Source organism: Sycon ciliatum, chromosome 4 (genome assembly GCF_964019385.1).
Source record: "Sycon ciliatum chromosome 4, ocSycCili1.1, whole genome shotgun sequence".
NCBI classification, from domain to species: domain Eukaryota; kingdom Metazoa; phylum Porifera; class Calcarea; order Leucosolenida; family Sycettidae; genus Sycon; species Sycon ciliatum.
In genome coordinates, this window is record NC_088646.1 from 16,404,799 (window position 1) to 16,410,595 (window position 5,797).

Sequence of the window (5,797 nt, forward strand, 5' to 3'; positions counted from 1 at the left end):
GTTGTTACTGATAATAGTCACTTCTGAGCCAGTAGTTGTGGTGACAACTGTGCTGCTTCTGGTAGTCTCCTACGTTCCTGTGTGTGCTACACAACTGGCTTTGGGTGAGTGGTGCATGGGCATGCTACAAGCAAATCGATGCGTTTTTAGTACATGTAGTGTTGTGCTTCAAGTTTTCCCTTCAAGAGAACCTAGAGATCTGATAACAATGATCAAATACAGTGGGAACAGTACAATACATAGCATGGTCATAACGTGTTCTCAAACTCGGTGCAGTGATTGGTGCATCCAGTGCAAGTGCAGAGTAAGGCAAACGACAGATTAGAACGTACCCGTGGAAGGAGTTGGATCCGTAGATTCTGCAAAATAGAATAGAGCAAAAAATGCATGCACACAGAGAAAAGCACGCACATACCAGCACACAAGCGCACGCGTTATAGACAGAAAAAACACAGATGGAAACAAACTACTCAAAACCGACAATGTAAATCGCAACTACGTGAGCCATCCAAAGCAAATAACGACCTAAGAACCTTGAAATCAATTCTCAAGCTATGATGAAGCAAAACTTCAAGTTGACATCACTTCTTTTTTGTAGTATGTGTGCAGCACGGATATCGAAAAGATGACAACTTTGGTTTGACTCAATATTCTTGTTCTCGACAAAAGAGCGAGTTGGCGAGTAGATTCTGAACGAGAGAGCTTGGAAGCTCAGGGCCCTACGCTATGCTTTTTTGCCTTGATGACCTAGACAAAAAAGCATAGGGATGTTATTCTTATAAGTTTCTACTTTTTGTTTTTAGACATAACCTGGGATTCGAACCCGCACTATCGCCCTGCATGCATCCCCCGATACACTTCGCATACATACTAATTCTTCCAAGTTGCTTCACGTTATGATCTTGTATTTGAAAGCCCTATTTGAATATGCATTGTGGCCAGCCGTCTTTGATTGTACGGTACGGTACGGGAGAGGTACGGGACATGTACGGGACATGTACGGTCGAGGGTAATACCGCCTTGATGACGCAAAAAAAGAAAAGGGATGTTATAAATTTTTCAATTCTCCTATTTTTTTCAGGCATTACCTGGGATTCGAACTCGCACTATCGCCCTACATGCATTCCCCCATACACTTCGCATTCATACTCATTCTTCCAAGTTGCTTCACGTTATGATCTTGCGTTTGAAAGCCCTATTTGAATATTGCGGCCAGCTGTATGTGGCCAGCTGTGTTTGATGGTACGGTACGGGACAGATACGGCATAGCGCCAGGCGTGACACAAACACACAAACAAACAAACACCAAATTAAAGCTGTGTGGACCCTGGCTAGCGCCAGACGTTACTGAAGTAACGTCTTCTGCATAGCTACGGGAATAATATGAGTGTTAGGTGCTCGGGAGCCTGGTCGCAAGTGTCATTGAGCACGAGTCATAGTTTCATGTGAAGAATGATCCATGGTTAAAGATACGGCTGGCAGAGTGAGCAGTGCTTCAGTCACGTGACCGGAGTTACTACCAAATTCCTGGGTCAGCTGAGTAATGCTTCGCTGAGAGTCGAGAACAGCAAGCAGTCCCCATGGAGAAGCGCTCGGCGGAAACTTCAGTGATTTCGCTCTAAAAATTTCCAACAGTGATGAGGGTAAAATATTGCGACAGGAGCGAAACAACTGTCTAGAGGCGTAAAAAGAATCTGTCAACGGAAGTGTCCTTGCTGTGCTGGTGTGTTATGCTTCCTCCATTGGTTTGCCTAAAGAGCGCATGGTGGTGACGGGTTGAGGATGTAGTAAATAGTGATGAGGGTGCGAGAAAACCAGAGTGAGTCCTCATTGCCGCAGATCGTCACGGCACAAACTCAATTGGTGGAACCTGCATGGCAAGAAGCACCAGGAGCAATGTCGGCCGTCAGGGGTGTCGGGAGTGGCACGACCAGGGGTTGGGGGATCCCTCGGGGAAAAATTGGATTGTCCGGCCAACAGGGCACGTTATAGCTTTCTCTTACTGCTTTTTCTGGATGAATTGGGCGGCCCATTCTGGACGAAAAGTGGTACAACCATGGTCATACTGGCCGTGCCGTGTGTGACGCCCCTGACCATGCTGCTCAATGTGGAGCAACTCAAGAAGGCGAAAAGGATTACTAATGGCTGTCATGCTGATGGTTGTGCTACGCTCTGATTAGTCGGCACCACTATGCACATGCTCCACTGGAATCTGAGGATTGTCAATCAGAAGTGCGCAATGTAACTTGCTTCAGACCCCTCCGATGATGCTGAAGTCGCTTCAGAGCGTGGTGGAGGACAGCGCTGTTTTAGCACATTATTTCGGGTGCGTCACATGTACGTGGTGCTGGTGCATGCGCATGCTGCGGTTGTGTGGAAAATAAGTCTTCTTCATGAGTTTGCCATGTCTAGTTGGGTTTCCGCGGTCTCCTGGTAATTGCAGTCTTTTTCCTATGTTGTTATGCCGTCAATTGTTTGAGTGTGGAGATGGCATCGGGCAGGAAGCAGTCAGAGTAATTGAGTTACAACAATGCATGCTGAACCGTCGCTGCATGGTTAGGCTTGCAGGATACCTGTAACTGTAACTTCTACGGGTGTTCTTGTTGCTTGTGACAACAGTGCTGCTCACACCTGAACAAAGAGGTACTGCCATACCTCAGCCTCAGCCAAGGCACAGAAGCCACCTGCAAACAGCTCCAGTGTATTCTTATCAACGATTCTTGATCAAGAAAACAAATCTCCAACAAAATGCTCCCGAGTCTGCTTATGCCCATGTAGGCTAAGCATAATGTAGCATACCCAAGTAAAGGCCCTCTGCTAAAGAAAACAACAAGGTAATCATTGCTGGTAGATGTTGGCGGTCGATGGACTACAGAACTGAGGAAACTGAAGCATCCAAAAGAAAGCTGCTTGGCCAGTAAAAGCTGATTGGCCAGTCCATTGACAACCATTCTTCAAAACACGGTTACAAAACATGTTAGCTGTTTACTTTGACAATACGGAATGGCACCAGGGAGGGACGTTGTAATCATGTTCCCTAACCTTGGCAAGTTGGGAGTGTAGTCCATGTTCCATTAACTTGACAATTCACTGAAGACGGCATGGAGATATTATCGTAACCAGTCTTACATGATACACTCCTGTTGGTACCAACAGCACTCCTGGGTATAGTCACCAATGTTGCCGAGCTTAAATCCGGACAATGTGTTGCTGTGCACAGAACCAAAGTATGAAAGAAAACAGATCAGTGCCTACTGACAGACAACACAGAAGATGATCTCCAATGTCAACTGAGTGATTTGTATGTTGATACGGATTTTGGATGATCTTGTCACAACTCAGATAACGTGAAAGTAAGACAGCTGAAACGGACAGTGTTCATTTGAATGGATTCCTGGCTATAGGCTCTACATGACTGGTATCAAATCACAGTGGTAAATCTGTGTTCACTGACAGCATTGTAGGAATCATCTAATTCCTTCCATGCCATGAAGCAATTGGCTTGCGCCACTGCACAATAAACTTTGACATCGACATCCGTGGTCACCAGCTTTCTGTGAACACCATAGCATGCTTTATAGCATATTTTAGAATGGAAGAATCCGGGTTACGTTATATACAGCAAGGCACTTACGTTGACATTCATCCATGGTCCATTGGAAGTTTTGTCCACAAACACAGTTGACAGTTGCCATTGCCATTCCCACTGCTGGTACATGATTACAATCCACCACGTTAGTGTAATTGCATTCCAACATGCAACCTGGAGTGGAGAAGTAAAAAAGTCCTATGTTACCTTCAATCTCGTGAAGATGGGCTTCGGCTTCAGGTGGCATCCTCCATTGACATTGCCAACCCCACGCGAGGACTTGAACTCGGGACCTTGCTTGTCATGAACAATGCTCTAACAATCTGAGCTATGGGACCAGGCCAAACCTACAAGGCGCTGACAAGTTGCTCACTCCAAAGGCAACTCACAATCTGGTAAAATGTGAATATTTGTTTGCTTGGAAGAGATACTGGACGAGATATTCCTTTCACTGCCAGCTGACCGCTCAAGCGACAATGCACTCAATGCCAGGTTGTCAGCTGAGCTGTGCACCCCCCAGCGCCAGGGCACTTTTTACCTCCAGTTCAAAAATCGAAAAGCCAACCTTTCATGGATTTTTGGTACATTCTGTACTGAATATCGTTTTCTAAAGTATACATCGCAGGTAGACAACTCATAAAGGAAGCCATTGCCCTCGAAAAAATCGCAAAATCCGAAGTACAAGCGTGCCGCGTGTTCTAGCGTCAGCCGCTGTGCAACAAGTCATGTCATGTGAAAGTGCGCCGTGCGCCGCATGTACTACATACACCCTGTGTAGCCAGTTAAGAAGTAAAGTTAGTTGTTGTTTTGGAGAGAGAAGCAGGTCCTGTTTTCCGTTCGGTGGGATTGAAAGATCTGCCAGTGGACCGGAGAGCTACAACACTTGAAGCAGAAGAAAGTGCTTCCTGAAGCTTCCCTGTCTTCGTGGCACCAGGACTTCAGTTTGCGAGAGACTTTCGTCCTGTCACTGCGGACGCAATTCTTGTTGCTTGCAGAACACTCGGGGAATGATCGTAGGTCGTTTCGTGAAGCAGATTGGGTCGCTGTACAGCCACGGATTGTTCTGCCGACATGGTGGTCCTTTGTTCTCCTAATTATTAGCAGTCCAAACTCATCTTTTCAACTTCGGAGAATGAAGCGCTTCCCTGTTCCGTTGACAAGCTAGCGCTTCCCTGTTCCGTTGACAAGCTAGGCGTTCACGTATGTAATGCACTTTCGCATCAGCTCGCAGTAGATCGTTCGGTTTTGAGGTAGATGTCATTGTGGAAAGAATAATATTACAGTCGTCCCTCTCTAATCCAGCACTTTATAATCCAGCACCCTCGATAAACCAGCACAATTTCAGTAGCCAAAATGTCCTCTTCATGCACATTCTAGCAGAAAATCAGATTTGTTAATCCAGCACCCTCCCTAATCCAGCACCCTCCCTAATCCAGCACCCTCCCTAATCCAGCACCCTCCCTAATCCAGCAGATTTCCGTGGCACAAATGGTGCCGGATTATAGAGGGACCACTGTATAATTGTGTTGTAGCTGACATACCTGTAGTGTCCCTTGACCGTGCTGGTCGCCATTGCAACATTTTAGTTCTTAGGTAGTTCTGGACCCTAACGAGCGCCGCCAGCACTGTTTCCGTCAAGTTTGTAGCCTCATGCAAAATGTGTTCGTGAGGAACCCGTCGTTTGGTTGTCTCTACCCGTGACCCAAACCGCCTATCGCAATGGATAGCCGCCTGGAGTCTTGGGTAATAGCTAGGCATCAGGTCTGAACCAAATTCTATGCTCCGTGCAATGAAAGTTGACGGGAAAGAGAAAAATAATCACACTGACTCAGCGAGGTGGAAGTGCGTGGGAACCGATTTCTCGCGCCGCTCTGCTAAAAATCGGAACGCATTTTCAACGACGCTGGTTCGTTCTTTTTTTCCAAATGGCAACCGATACTCCTGGCATCGTATTTCAATGGGTATTGACCTCTTCCAGGGCCCAGTTACCCTATACGGCAGCTAAACATCTCCAATACAGTCAGACCTCGCCTAACCGCACACATCCGTTTCCACAAAATATCCGGATAGGCGAGGGAACCGGATAATCGAATACACATACTGTATGTGTGCATAACATGTGCTGTAAATCGGTCACCAGCGATATTCTTCTGGATGGCGAGGGATCCGGAATAAAGAAGACCAAATAAGCGAGGTCTGACTGCACCC

At 46.5% G+C, this 5,797-nt stretch overlaps 1 long non-coding RNA gene across 1 annotated transcript; it reads right to left on the reverse strand.

Moving 5' to 3' along the window:
* Positions 1–3,757, reverse strand: LOC135814705 (uncharacterized). The gene is made up of 3 exons (XR_010553208.1): positions 3,635–3,757; positions 3,043–3,210; positions 1–359 (listed from the first exon to the last, which is right to left on the reverse strand). It is a non-coding gene; the product is annotated as an uncharacterized LOC135814705 (long non-coding RNA).
* Between the last annotated feature and the right edge of the window lie 2,040 nt (positions 3,758–5,797).